Source organism: Apodemus sylvaticus, chromosome 10, assembly GCF_947179515.1.
Source record: "Apodemus sylvaticus chromosome 10, mApoSyl1.1, whole genome shotgun sequence".
Lineage (NCBI taxonomy): Eukaryota > Metazoa > Chordata > Mammalia > Rodentia > Muridae > Apodemus > Apodemus sylvaticus.
In genome coordinates, this window is record NC_067481.1 from 7,713,833 (window position 1) to 7,729,184 (window position 15,352).

Sequence of the window (15,352 nt, forward strand, 5' to 3'; positions counted from 1 at the left end):
TTGTTCCCAGTGGTCACTTCAACTCTACACAGCCTGCGGTCATTTGGCCACACACCAGCCTTTCCATGCACTGCCGACAAGGAAGGCTCTTCCGCCGCAGCGAGTCCAGCCACCACCAACAGGCTGCACAGAGCAAAGCCTTATTTTATTTACTGTGTTTGAATGATTTTTTAAGACCAAGGTCACAGGTAACCCAGTCTGGCCTTGAATTGGTGGTATAGCCAAGGATGACCTTGAATTTCTTATCCTCCTGCCTCCACCTCCGGTGAGCTAAGATTACAAGGGGAGCTCCACCACAGCTGGTTTATTCCTGCTAGGGATGAACCCAGGCCCCCAAGCTTTCCGAACAAGCACTCTGCTGACTGAAGCACACTTACAGCCCCTTATTTTGTTGTTGGTAGTGGTAGCTGGCTAGGGCTTCACCCTGTACTCCAAACCTGCCTTAAATTCATGACAATCCTCCTGTCTCACCAACCAGCTCAGCAAAAACTTTTAAAAGTCCCAGTCACTGCTCACCCTCACATCTGGAATTTGAAGCCACCAATAATCTTGAAAACAGCTCAGACTTACGATGATGGGGAACAGCCCAGGGGGCTATAGGGAGGCCCCATCTGCCTGCACACACCAAAGATGGTACTTCTAGCAGGGCAGGGCAGGGCAGGGCAGGGCAGGACAAGGCAGGGAGGGGCCAGCCAGCTGGCTTCAGGGCTGTGTCTAGGGCCAGCTGTTCCCACTGCTGCCTGGGCTTGGCTGTCTCTTTCACCGGAAGCCCAGTTGTGGTGTAGCTCTGGCTGCCGGGAACCAGTGCGCTATTCTGGGAGTGTGTTGGAGCTGGGCGGCCGGTGAAACTTCAGCTCCCTTGGTTTCTAGGCTGGTCTCCTCCCTGCTGATGATAAGGCAGAGTTCAGGCATTATACAAGCTCAGAACCGCTGATGGCAGGTCTGAGGGTCCTAAAAGCAATTGTGGTCTTGCTAAAAAAGGAACCCGGCAGGAGTGATTGGTCTGTGTTAGCCCTGGGCTCAGCAGACAGCCCTTTTTATGGCTGTAGCTCACAGGGCCCGTGGTGCTTCCCTTCCCTCCCCCACCAGTTTTATACTAAGTCCTCATACCCGCTCTATTTTGCAAAATTAACCCATTCATGGGCCTTCTGAAGCAGTCCCTGCAGGTTAAATCCAGTGACCAATTTCCTCCAAGATCCTTGCTTTTTAAATAGTCTTATTGTATTTATTTGTTTGTTTGTTTATTCAAGGGGCGGGGGATTGTATACAAACATACAGCCTCAGAACTGATTGTGTCATTTGCTTTGAAACAGATGATCTGGGCCACTTTCCTCACCGAGTCCCTGGGAGCCTGCCTAATAGACACACACCCTGAAAAGGTGCACACTGGCCTTAAGAAAGAGCAGGGTCAAGGCTGGGCATGGTGGCAGATGCCATTAATCACCAGTACTCAGAGGTAAAGATAGGCAGATCTCTGTGAGTTCAAAGCCAGCTAGCTCTACACAGGCGGTCCAGACCAGCCAAGACTATTCAGTGAGACCCAGTCTCAAAACAAACAAACAAACAAATAAAGTCGTCAGGGCTGGAGAGATGGCTTGGTGGCTGAGAACTCTGGCTGCTCTTACAAAGGACCAAGGTTCGGCTCTCAGCACCCACAGGGCAACTCACAACCCTCTGTGGCCTTCAGTTGAGAGGAGGATCTTCTGATGATCTCATGTGGCTTCCGTGAGCACCAGGTGCATACACACTGGCAGGCAAACACTCATACTTAGTAAAACGCTAAATAAATGTGTGTTTGTTTAAAAGTGACATCAAGTGCAGAACAGGCAGCAACATCCAGGAGCAAAGGAAGGCAAGACAGGTAAAACACAGAAAGATGCTGCCTCCGGGTCCTACCAGGTTGTCCACTCCTTGGACTACAGCAGATGAACTGAAGATGAAGGGAAGTGGGGATGGGAGAAGTCAGCCAAGCAGCACGGATCTGTTAAGCGGCACGATACGATCCGTTCCGAAGCTGCACACCAAGGGGCCCAGTCCCTTCCCTTTGATGGAGCTTACATCCCACAGTATTGCCGATGGGGAGATGACTTGGGCTCTCAGAGCTCCCAAAGGCCGTGGTTCCCCAGCTCGGTGGCTCTCCCACACCTCCACAGTGGTCCCCAGAGGCAGGGACTGTCACCCATTTTACAGATGAGCAAGTTGTGTGGCCTTTGGGTTTCTCTGCCATCCCTGCCAGCTCCGTGAGCCTTCCATCCATCAGAGTGTGCCCCTGGGTGAACCCCAGGCACCAATCCCACTTGTGTCTGTTCCTCCCTAGATGGAGGCCTTTTCTTTATCTCTGTGATGATTAAAGACTAGGAAGTTGATTGAGCCCGTGAAATGGCTCAGTGGGTACAGATAGGTGCTTGGCTGCTTGCCAAGGGCAAGGACTTGGCTCAACTCCCAAAAGTTGTCCTCTGAGCTGCACATATGCACCTAGCACAAGTATGCATGCAACTGATAAATCAACATTATTTTAAAACTTTTCTTTAAGAACAGATGATTGGTGTGTTGGGTCTCCTGCCTCTCACCTTTCCCTAGGGTCTCTCCAGTGCTCTCTGACATCATCCCAGTTAAACACATCTGTGGGGGATTGAATAAGCTTGGCCCAGGGAATGGCAATATTAGGAGGTATGGCCTCGTTGGATGAGGTGTGTCACTGCAGGGGTAGACAGTGAGACCCACATGGGAGCCATTCTTCTCCTAGCAGCCTTTAGATGAAGATGTAGGACTCTCAAATCCTCCTGCACCATGTCTACCTGGACACTGCCATGTTCCCACCTTGATGGTACTAGACTGAACCTCTGAACCTGTAAGCCAGCCCCAATTAAAGTTTGTCCTTATAAGAGTTACCTCTGTCATGGTGTCTGTTCACAGCAGTAAAACCCTAACTAAGACGACATCCTTCCTTGGCTGGATGTGGTGACACATGACTTTAGTCCCAGCACTCCAGAGGCACAGGCAGGTAGATCTGTGTGTCCAAGGGTTTAAACTTGCCTTGTCTACAAAGCGAATTCCAAGACAGCCAGGACTACATAGTGAGACCCTGTCTCAAAACAACAAAAACATTATTCCTTGGGATACAAGGCACACCTGCGTCACCTGGGAGCTGATTAAGACCACTGGGACTGAAGAGACAGAGTAGCAGCTATGCTCACAAATTGCTCTTGCAGAGGACACAAGATCTGTTCCCAGTTTTCACCTTGAGCAGCTAAACTGTCTGTAACTCTAGCTGTAAGGGAATCCAACACATCTGGCCTTGACAGGCACTCATGTGTGCATAACACACACAAACACATGCATAATTAAAAATAATTTTAAAAATATATCTTAAACTGAACAGTGGTAGCACATGCCTTTAATCCTAGCTCTCAGGAGGCAGAGGCCAGCCTGGTCTATAGAGCAAGTTCCAGGACAATCAGGGCTACAGAGAGAAACTATCTTGATATATATAATTCCTTCATACACATACACACATAAACACACACACACACACACACACACACACACACACACATTTCTCTGTGTAGCCCTGGCTGTCCTGGAACTTTCTCTGTAGACCAGGCTGACCTTGAACTCATAGATCCTCCTGCCTCTGCCTCCTGGGAGCTAGGATTGATTAAAGGTGTATGCCACCACCACTCAACTTATGCTTTTCTTAATATGTGTTTATTTTTTTGGCAGTGTGGAGATCAGAGAATAATTTGCAAGAGTTGTTATTTCTACTATGTGGTTTCTGGGGATCCAACTCAAGTTTTCAGACTTGGTGGGAAGCACCTCTGGCCACTAGGTCATCTCACCAGCCCAAGACTTAGATTTCTGAACCCACCTACATGTATCCAATCAGAACCTCTCATTTATTGAAGGCACAGGTGACTGAGATCTCTTAAGATTGCCACCCTTTAGATACAAGTCCATCTTGGATACTAATGCTGTGTGGTGGTTTTAATGAGAATGGTTCTCATTAATACGTGTGCATATTTGTTCCACATTGGTGGAACTGTTAGGGAAGGATTAGGAGGTGTGACCTTGTTGGAGGAGGTGTGTCACTGAGGGAAGGCTTTGAGGATCAAGATGTAAGCTCTCAGTTGTTTCTGCTGCCATGTCTTTGTTCTACCATCATGGACTCCAACCCTCTCTCAGCCCCCAAATTAAACTCTTTCCTAGGTTGCTTTTGTTGTGGGATGGTATTTTATCACAATAATAGAAAAGTAACTAAGACACAGTGGTTCTGGAGAGAGCTCCAAGGTGAGTAAAGCTACAGACTGATTGAATGGTGTGTGGAGGGAAGGCAATCTCATTAAATAGGAATAGTCTTGGAAACAATTTTGATGGGGAAAAGAAGTCTCCAGAGGAAATGAGAGACTCACCCAGAGCCTACTTTTGGTTTCTTTGTGGGTTCCCTTTTCTTCCACCCTTCTCCATCCTTCTTCCTCCACCTTTTCAACTAGATATGGGGGGGGATAAATATAGAGGGGAAAGGGGGTGACATTATCATTATAATATTTCCTGCTGATTAGGGGCATCGAGTTCTTTGGGGCAAGTTTGATCTTACCCATCAGAAAGTCTTATTTCTTCTTTTCATCTCTGTACACAACTGCTTGACAAACTGTGGCCAACTGCGTCCAACCACCAACCGGCCAACCAGTCCCTTCTCTCGGGGCTCCAGCATGTATGTACCCTCCCCAGAACTCCAAATGTCACACAATTACAAAAGCTACTTGCAGCTAGCAAAACCACGCCCCTGCTAGAGCAGGAGGCAAATCACAGTCAGCTGCTGCAGACAACCTGAAGCAGCCCCGCATCCCACACCTGGGATTAAAATGAAAACACATTCTTATAATATTTCTGTGTCTTTAAAGAAACCAAAATTCTCACCACAATCACCCCCTAAAAATTAGCTGAGAAGAGTCCAGAAGTGAGAAGCCCTTGGTGGTTGGCAGTAGGAAGGCCCTAGAAGGGAGCTGAGGAGATTGAGCTGTGCCCTGCTCACTAGGTGACTCCATACTAGGCTTTGCCCTAGGTAAGTTCATTTTACAGAGCATCGTTTGTGCAGACAGAGAAGAGGGTTGATGTCGAATATTGAGTATGTAGACACCACCACCTGTGAGACACAGACAAGAGTTCTTCTCTACAGACCTGTCAGAGGAGACTGGGAATTCAGTCTGTGTGTGCTATATAGTGTGTGAATATAGTGTGCTTCCTGTATTCAGAATGTGCTTAGATGTCCTAGTGGGAGGCTCAGCTACATATGTATGCTGGTCCTCTTCTACTGGGGAAGGTCATCATCTTCAGCTAAGCATGCAGCTTTGGGAGGAACGCACACGGGTGAACGTCGAGGAAGCAGGTGGACACGCCCCTTGACAACCAATCAATAGGGTGCTCCCCTCCCCTCCCCCCCTCCCCTGTGTTGCAGCCAAGCTGTTCTCACATCCCACTTGGGCACATTAGCCATATGTAGTTGTGCAAGCCTTTAATCCCAGCACTTGGGAGGCAGAGGCAGGTGGTGCTCTGTAAGTTCAAAGACAGCTTGGTCTATACAGAGAGTTCTTAGACAGCCAGGGATACATGGTGAAATCCTGTCCCCAAATTCTAATTAATTAATTTTTTAAAAATTAAGGACCGGGGACATGGCTTAGTGGTTAAAAGCACATATTACTCTTCCAGAGGACTGGAGTTGTTTCCAGCATCCACGTTGGGTGGCTCACAACTATCTGTAACTATAGCTCCAGGGGATCTAATGCCCTCCTCCTAAGGCCTCCATTGGCATCCTCAAACACACACACAAACACACACACACACACACACACACACACACACACACATGAAAAAGAAATAAAAATGGGAGTATTGGAGAGATGGCTCAGAGGTTAAGAGCGAGCACTGGCTAGCAACTCTTCCAGAGGACCCAGGTTCAGTTCTCAGGCCCTGACATCATGGTGGTTCACAACCTTCTATAACTTCAGCTCTGATGTCATCTTCTTCTTCTGGCCTCTATGGGCAGCCACACACTTGGCATTCAGTCACACAGACAGACAGACAGACAACATAAATAAATAAATAAATAAATAAATAAATAAATAAATAAACAAATAAGACTTTTGTTTGTTTGTTTTTGGATTTGGTTTTTTTCAAGACAGGGTTTCTCTGTGTAGCCCTGGCTGCCCTGGAACTCACTCTGTAGACCATGCTGGCCTCAAACTCAGAAATCTGCCTGCCTCTGCCTCCCAGAGTGCTGGGATTACAGGCGTGTGCCACCACCGCCCGGCTTGACATTTTAAAAATCAGAATAACCAGGCTAAAATCTTACCCAACACTCCTGACCCAGGAAGGCCACGGCACGCTCACTGGGAGCCAGAAGGAGGAAGAAGACATCAAACAATTCGGCGCTGATGGCTCCCACCGACAGGTCTTCTGGACACAGGGTACCCATGAAGGAATCAACAGACACAAGCATCCCTGGGCTTTAGTTCAGCTCAGTTCCTACCGCAGATGTGACTGAATCGAGTGGCTGCCCATCTGCCTGTCCATCCATCTCCCTGAACAAAGTCTGTCACTTGGCCTCTCTGGCTCAGCTCGCCCTCCAGGGCTGCTTTAACCCATGACCCAGAAGCTAGGCTCTGATTTCCTCCACTTATCTCCCATCTACACAGGCGCCTCTATCTATAGCAGCTCCCTGCCTCTCTACTACAGCTCTGAAATCTTTAGGAGCTCTGCTCTTCCATAGCCACTGTGCTATACACATACACATGCCCATCTTATATATATATGAATATCATTACTGTGTTCATGTAACTAACCTGTGATCTGAGAATTAATATAATATTAATAATTAAGAATGGAATAAAAGAACTATTATTTGCCAATAACCAGCTACCCAGGCCAACTGGGGCTCCTCACAAATGGAATCCAATGAAAGTGACATAGTTTCTGGATTTATTTAATAAATTCTGACGCCGTGGAAAGACACAAATCCACTTAGCATTTTCTTTTCCTTCTGACATCTGACATCACATCACGTACTCATGGGCAGGGCAGGAAGCAGGAGTGGGGGTTGGGGGCCTCTGCAAAACTTCATAAACATTTTTCTAGTTATCAAAAGCTGTTATCAGGCCTGGGACAAGGACCAGTGGGTAAAGGCACTGCTTTGAAAACCTCACAACCCGAACGAATCTGTTCCCGGGAGCTGATGTAAAAGCAGAGAGAGAATTGGCTGTACCAAGTGATCCTCTGACCTCCACGTACACAGCATGGCACTCCCATGGACACAGCCAGGGGCTGGGGACAATGTACACCAGCAGTTCCCGAGCCTGCGTCACGACCCCTTTGGTGGGGTCTTAGGATCTTTCACACTGTCTCCAAAGACCATCGGAAGACACAGATATTCACATTATGATTCATAACAGTGGCAAATTTACGGTTATGAAGAAGCAACAGAAACAACTTTACGGTTGGAGTCCACCACAACCTGAGGAACTGTATTAGGTCGTGGATTAGGACCATCGAGAACCGCTGATGTAGTTCCCTAATGACAGCTCAGGGACAGCCATACCCAGTAACCTTTCTTCACATTTCCAGGCATACCTGACTGGGAGGAGTCACCGGAAAGCTGGGAGCACGGCCGGAGGCTCTTAGCATCCAGTTTTTGTTAGGGATCCCCGAGGCAAATGCCACTTACTGCCGACCTTCCCTGCCCTGCCACCTGGCCTCAGTCAGTCGCTCAGCCACTTACTGTTTCCTGCTCTTAAGAGGCCTCGAATGTAGAAGAGAATGGTGCCTGCCCAGTTCTTCCAAGCAGGCTTTTGGCCCCCAGGCCTTCGGCATGTTGAAGGTCACTTTGAGGCTTACCCCAAAGCAGCCGGCGCAGAGCGGTTGAGCAGGACAGATTTACTCCCAACAGCCCTTTCGCACTAATACCAGATTGCATTTCAAAACAGTTGTCTTGCTCACCCGGCCATTTCCTAGCCAGGCCTGCAAGCAGCGGAGGCTCAGCAACCCCCTGCCCTTGGACCTGCTTTGGTGATGAAATGCGATCCAGGAGAGCCCCTCTGGGCCTTGGAAGAGCAAGTGCAGCCAGCTGTCCATCTTGGGGCTCTAGTTCTAGCAGCATGTTATTTTTGAGACAGGATCTCACGTAGCCCAGGCTGGCCTTGAACTTGACATGCGGCCAAAAAATGATACTGAACTTCTAATCTTACTGACTCCCCTTTATTTAGGTTTTTGGGTTTTGAAGGCAGGGTTTCTCTGTGGAGCCCTGGTTGCTATAACTCACTCTGCCTCCTGAGATTAAAGGCATGTGCCACCACTGCCAGGTCTCTGCCTTCACCTCTTGAATGCTGGTACTATAGGTGTGTGCCACTATACCCAGTTGGATTTCTCTCTCCTTTTTTCTTTCTTTTTCTTTTTTTCTTTCTTTTTTTTTAATGATTTACTTATTTTGATTTTATGTGCGTGTGTCTGCCTGCATGTATACATGCCCCAAGTGTAGGCAGTACTCATAGAGTGCAGAAGAAAGCATCAGATGGCTATAACTTGAGTTACAGATAGTTGTGAGCCACCATGTGGGTGCTGGGTACTAAACCTGGGTCCTCTGCAAGTGTTCTTAACTGCTGCTGACCCCTCAGGCTGGAGAGATGGCTCAGCGGTTAAAAGCACTAACTGTTCTTCTGAAGGTCCTGAGTTCAAATCCCAGCAACCACAACCATCTATACAGCTATAGTGTACTCAAATAAATAATAAATTAATAAATCTTACAACAAAACACTGAGCCCTCTCTTTCGGCTTGGCACCTGAGTTTTTTATGCAAGGCTAGGATTCTAACACAAGGCTTCTTATATTCTAGGCAAGCTTTCTACCAACTGAGCTACATTGCCAGACCCCATTAGATGTTGGACAACCCGTTTTAATGGCCCCCTGTTTCTGGAGAAAGGTAGAAACAAAAAGAAAGGGTACCCTTGGAGATTAGCTTTCACTCTGTGGCCTGGTCTGGCTAACATATCTCCGGTCCATGCTTCTCTATGGGTTTTAGAAAACACCAGTTTTCTAAAACTTCTGTCTTAAGCAGAGCTCTAACTTCCCTCCAAGGCACACTGTCCAGACCCTTGTTCATTAACTCCTCTTCAAATGCAGCACCCACCTACCTACCTACCTACCTACCCACCTACCTACCACCTACCTATCTACCTACCCACCTACCTACTTACCTACCACCTACCTACCTACCTACCCACCCACCTACCTACCCCCCTACCTACCTACCCACCCACCTACCTACCTACCTACCCACCTACCTACCCACCCACCCACCTACCCCCCTACCTACCTTCCCACCTACCTACCACCTACCTACGTACCTACCCACCTACGTACCTACCCACCTACCTACCTACCCACCTACCTACCTATCTACCTACCTACCTACCCACCTACCTACCTACCTACCCATCTACCTACACACCCACCTACCTACCTACCCACCCACCTACCTACTTACCCACCTACCTACCTACCTACCCACCTACCTACCTACCTACCTACCTACCCACCTACCTACCTATCTACCTACCTACCCACCTACCTACCCCCCTACCTACCTACCTACCTGGTCATGTGTGGCTAGGGGAGCACAGGTGAGCTGGTATTGTCCTTTCCCTCCCTTCCCACCCCCACTCCAGATCATGGCTTCATTATCTATGGACAGCGTGTGTTCTGTCCTTGCAGAGGGCCACTTCTCTATGCAGTTAGTCCTGTCCCAGAGCTGGCCACTCCCCTCAGGCTCACAAGGGCTCTCGACAGCTCACCTCTGTATCAGCCAAGGTTCTCTGGAGTCACAGAACGTATGGAATGTCTTTCTGTATTGAGGGAATTTATTGTGATGACTTATGGTCTGTAGTTCCCCAACCACAGTCAGCTGTGCACAGGAAGTCCAAGAATCTAGTAGTTGCTCAGTCCCAGGAGGCTAGTTGTTTTAGCTGGTCTTCTGTAGAAGTAGGTTCCAACAGATGGGCTGGAATCTTCCTTCTTCCAATGTCCTTATGTAGGTCTCCAGCAGAAGGTGTGGCCCAGATTAAAGATGTATACCACCACACCTGGATCTGGGACTTGCTTTGTGCCAGGCTGACTTTGAGCTCAGAGATTAAAGGCATGTACTACCTTACCTGGGCCTAAGCTTTTCGTAGCCACTCTGCCTCAAGATCTCCATGCCGAGATCCAGATTAGAAACTAGTGTCTTCCAGCCTCAAGATCTGGATCTCAGGTGAGCCCTCCAGTTCTGGATTGTAGTTCATTCCAGATAGAGTCAAGTTGACAACCACTCCAACCTCCATTTTGCAGGTGAGAAAACTGAGGCCTGGAAGAGTTCAGTAACTACCACCGATTACAAGCATTGCCTGAGCCACTACAGAGTCCTGGATGTGATGCCAGTACCCAGACAGTCACCTACTGCTGCCCAAGTCAGTGCTTTTTGCCTCCTTGCTCTGTTCCTTTGACCTGATTTAAAAAACAACAAACAAACAAACAAACAAACAAACAAAAAACCAGGCCTGACCAGGTCTGAAACCGCTCCTCAGGATGGCTTGGGGATAACTAGAATGTTGTGCAAAAGAGAGCAACAAACAGTAGCCTCACAGCCTGGCTCTGCTATCCTCTGACAGTGGAGCCCGTGATGTCAGTTCCTGCCTGGTAACAAAGTAACTTTGCTGGCTGCCCCCTGCACGGGTTGTCAAGGGTGGAGTGAGCTTAGCGGTGCTGAGAGTGCTTGGAAAGCCCTTTAATGCTCTTCAAATAAAAGGTATTGTCAGCCTCCTCGACTCCCCAGAGCGCTGTGAGTAGCCAGAGGCTTTACAAATATTTGTTGGTTTCAATGAGCTTCCTGCGAAGCCAGGAGATACAAGGCCACCCAGCCACTCTTCTCTGTAGCCACAGCTGGCCAACAAAGCTCGGGAGACTGGGGCCAAGCAGCTAAGGAGTCACATTGATATGTCGTCATCGTCATCCCCCCTTGCTCTCAAGAGATGAGTGAGCTTGGATGGCAAAGAGATAAACAATGAATCTTCCCGGTGATTCCCGCAATTGATATATAAACAAGCCACCCCAAACTTAGTGCTTTTAACCAATAATATTTATTTATTTAGTGAGACAGATGCTTATGCAGCCCAGGCTGGCGAACAGATCCATAGATAGCCAAGGATGACCTTGATCTCCTGATGCTCCTGCCTGGGCATCTAGAATGCCGGCTTTACAAAGCGTTCAGCACTATGCCTGGGTTTTATAACGCCGAGGATCAAATCCAAGGCAAATAATCTGTGCTGGAGCTAAGACTCCAGCCCCATTGATTTATTTCTGTCTGACGGTTGTAGAAATTGCCAGGGCTCCACAGATAGGTTCTTCCTTAGGTCCCTATGTATTTGCAGGCTGCGGTCATCAGAAGGCCCAGCTTACTTGGATGGACAAGATACCAGCTTGGGGCCTCTCCCCACGGCCTCTGCCCAACAGTATAGTCTGAAGGGCAGTTCAAGGTCCCAGTTACAAGAACAACTAGAATTGTTAGTCTTCAAGGAGATACAGATGTGCCTTGAGTTGGCGCTGCCACAGTCTGCTGGAAGGCACCCACTTCAGTCCACGTTGAAGGAGGCATCGGAAGGGACTTCCTGCCTCCGTCGATCAGGGCCAGAGGGAAGTGGAGAGTCTGATGCCTCAAGAGATAAATACCACCCAGGCCATGCCCAAGGCTCCCCAGCTGCCCAGCTTATCAGAGCTGTTGTTATGGCAACAAGGAAGCCCTGGCTTTGGCGGGGGATGTGAGAATAGGCTGCTGCATTGCCTGAACAGAGGAACCACTGGACATCCCTTTGCTCCACTGGACAGCTGTGTAGGCCTAAGGTCTGTAGCTAAACACTCTTTCCTCAGGTAAGGCCTCCCTGTGTGGTACAGGCTGGCCTGGAACTCACAATCCAGCTGGCCTCAGCCCCCAGGTGCTGGGATTACTGGTGTGTGCCAACATACCCCCAGTGCCCATCAGAATCTTATCTCGATACTTAGTTATAGTTATCAAGAGCCAGGTTCTAGTAAGGGTGTGGTAGACAGGACTGTGGCAGTCTGGCCTAAATGACAAGGCCCCATCTCCCAGAAGGAACAGCGGCCGCTCAAACACAGTGAGGACTGACCATGGAGTGACACTTTATACACAACCTCTGAATGTTCATCCCACTAATGTCTTTCTACCCAGGAGAGACTAGCAGGACCCCCTCCCCATGCTGAGAATGGGGTGGCTTAAAGACAGCTGAGCTCTCGGCCCCTGCAAGCTACCAATTAGCCTATTGTCTGCAGCAGGTCCCTGGCTCTGCCCTATTCTTCTACATCAGCATTCGAGGTTCCCCTTTGATTAGTGTTAACTCTGTGTCCTTTTGGACAACTAACCACTTCCCCAAGCCTGAATTTCCTCCTCTGTAAGTCAGAACCAAGACCACTGCTTTATAGCATGGTCACGCGTATTAAATGAAATCCTGGGGCTAGTGAGCCAGTGGTTCAGCCCAGAAAAGGAACTGCAAGCCTGATGATCTGAGTTCAATCCCCAGGGTTCCCATGATGAAAGAAAAGAGCCAACTACTGCAAGCTGTTCTCTGACCTCCGTGTGGCACCACACGAGTTCATGTTTAACACACACACACACAAAGAAGTAAATAAACAAATAGAAATATTTATAAATATATTACTAGGTACTATGTCTTTAAAAAAAAAGATTTATTTATGAATGTACTGTCACTGTCTTCAGACACCCCGGAAGAGGGCATCTGATCCCATTACAGATGGTTGTGAGCCACCATGTAGGTGCTGGGATTTGAACTCAGTACCTCTGGAAGAGCAGTCAGTACTCCAAACTGCTAGGCCATCTCTCTAGCACTAGGACCTTTAATTCCAGGACTCACAAGGCAGAGGCAGGCAGATCTCTGTGAATTTGGAGTCAGCCTTGTCTACATGATGACTTCTAGCCCAGGCAGGGCTACATCGTGGGGCCCTGTCTCAAACATGATGCAAGGCAGAGACATCATGCCTTTATTTCCATGCCTTAAATTCCTGCCACTCTAAGGGCTGAGGCAGGCACACTGTTATAAAGTTAAGTCCAGACTGGGCTAAATAGCCAAGCATTATTTCAATTAAAAACAAATAGAGAAGACTTGTTTAGCATGTGTGAGACCCTGGATTCAAGATTCCCTACACCACAGAAAAGGGGGGAAGGCCCTTCCTAGTATGTGGGACATGCCCACTGAGCAAACTACTACTCACAACTATGGGCTGGCCCTGCATCCTGTGTATCAGGTATAGTGGTATGTGCTTTTGAGATACTATATTCTCAACCTCTGGACTCCCAGTGCAAATCCTGTCCCTGATTTTTGTGATTCTGTTGGCCATAGGGATGGACATTTTTTTAAAAAAAGATTTATTTATTTGTTTATTTATTTAATGAGCATTAGTATTTTGCCTGTATGTATGTGTTAAATCCTCTGAAAGTGGAATTACAGATGGTTGTAAGCCGCTATGTGGGTGCTGGGAACTGAACCCAGGTTTTCTGGAAGAGCAGTTAGTAAGTACTCTTTTATTACATGCATACATACACACATGTATATATATATAAACATATATACATATATATGTTTTATATATACATATACATGTTTATATATACACATATGTATATATGTGTTTTTAAAGATTTTTTTTAATGCATATGAATATACTGTAGTTGTCTTCAGACACACCAGAAGAGGGTATCAGATCTCATTATAGATGGTTGTGAGCCACCATGTGGTTGCTGGGAATTGGACTCAGGACCTCTGGAAGAGCAGTCAGTGCTGGTAACCGGCTGAGCCATCTCTCCAGCCCCAACCGTTTGTTCTTACAAAGTGTTCTTAGCACACAGCCTTGTGGATTTACTATAGACTCCCTCTGTTTTCGCAATACATACCACAGCAGTGATGGAGATCACATGACTGTGAAGTTAAATATCCTTGCTATCTGGCCCTTCGCAGAAAGTTCGACCACCCCAATAAGGGCATCTGCCAGGCTTTCAGGTCACACTCTTCGTCGGATGGTTCTAGCATAGACTTCTGTTGGGCAGAAAGAAGAGTGAAAGAGATTCCTATTTACAATCGGTCTGCAGGAAAGGATGTTTTGGTGTCAGGATTTATTCAGGACTAGAGCCCAGCTAGGGGCCAAGGTGTCCCTGACTTCACCCCTGCCCTGAGCTTGCCACTTTTGGCTGCCACCCGGTGCAGCCAAAGTGCCCCCTTGTCCTCCGGGCAGCAACTAGCACAAAACAACTGTTTCCCCCAATCCCACAGCCCGTGAAGACAGGAGGAGACTTGTTCACAACCACCGCACAGGAATTTTCCCCACCTCCCACTGCTGCCCCAAACTGAGCGCAGAGCCTCGCCACAGAAGTTGAATTCCCCTGCCTGAGACCGAGCCTGGCGGTAACCCGATCTCCTCTGTTAGTGTGACCTGGTTGAAGTGGTTGTTTGGCACTCCCCTCCCCCATTCCAGTCCTCTCTTCCCACTCCAGGAAGAGGAAGGTTTACGGAGGAGGCCGCTCTCCTGTTATTGGTCAGTGACGGTAGGCCAGGGTTGCCTGCTTAGGAGCAACAGCGATCTCCTTACTTGGTCCCTTCTCTTGCTTCCGGGGTGTCCTGGGTTCTCTGTGAGTTGTGACTCCTGCTGCTTTCCAGAGCTGGCAGGGGTTCTGAGGAAGGGGAGGGCCTGCTCTTCACAGGATAATCTGAGCATCCAGTTTACCTGCTTCTGGCTTCGGTCACCAAATAAACAAGTGCTTAGGCACGAGGCCCCACTCCTCCCTGCCCAGTGAAGTGTGCCAGTGCTGGCTGTGCCTTTGGGTGCAGAAAGCTGCCGGCGCAGGCTGGCCACAGCTCCTGCTGAGCCATCAACGTCCCCAGAACCCCAGCTGCAGCTGGCTCCTGGGGAGGATGCCGTGGTGCCCAGCCCCCTTACCGTCGCGAATTACTGCCCTAGCCATTGATTATTAATATAGTTTTTAAAATGCGTTCTGAGCTGAGTACTCTGTTCTGTCCCGTCCCTCTCTCTGGCACCACAAGGCTGGCCTGCTGGCTGGTCCGGCCAGTTTGCCAGGAAGCAGCATATGTCCGTACCTGGGAGGCCGGGGAACAGGGAGGGAAGAGCCTTTGCCCCTCCCCAACAAGGAGTCCCACTAGAGCCCTATGGCTCCTCCCCCCACCCAGGTCCTCTTCCCTGTTCACTGGCACCCTCTGATTTCCAGGACATGGGGAATCTGCTGTGATAT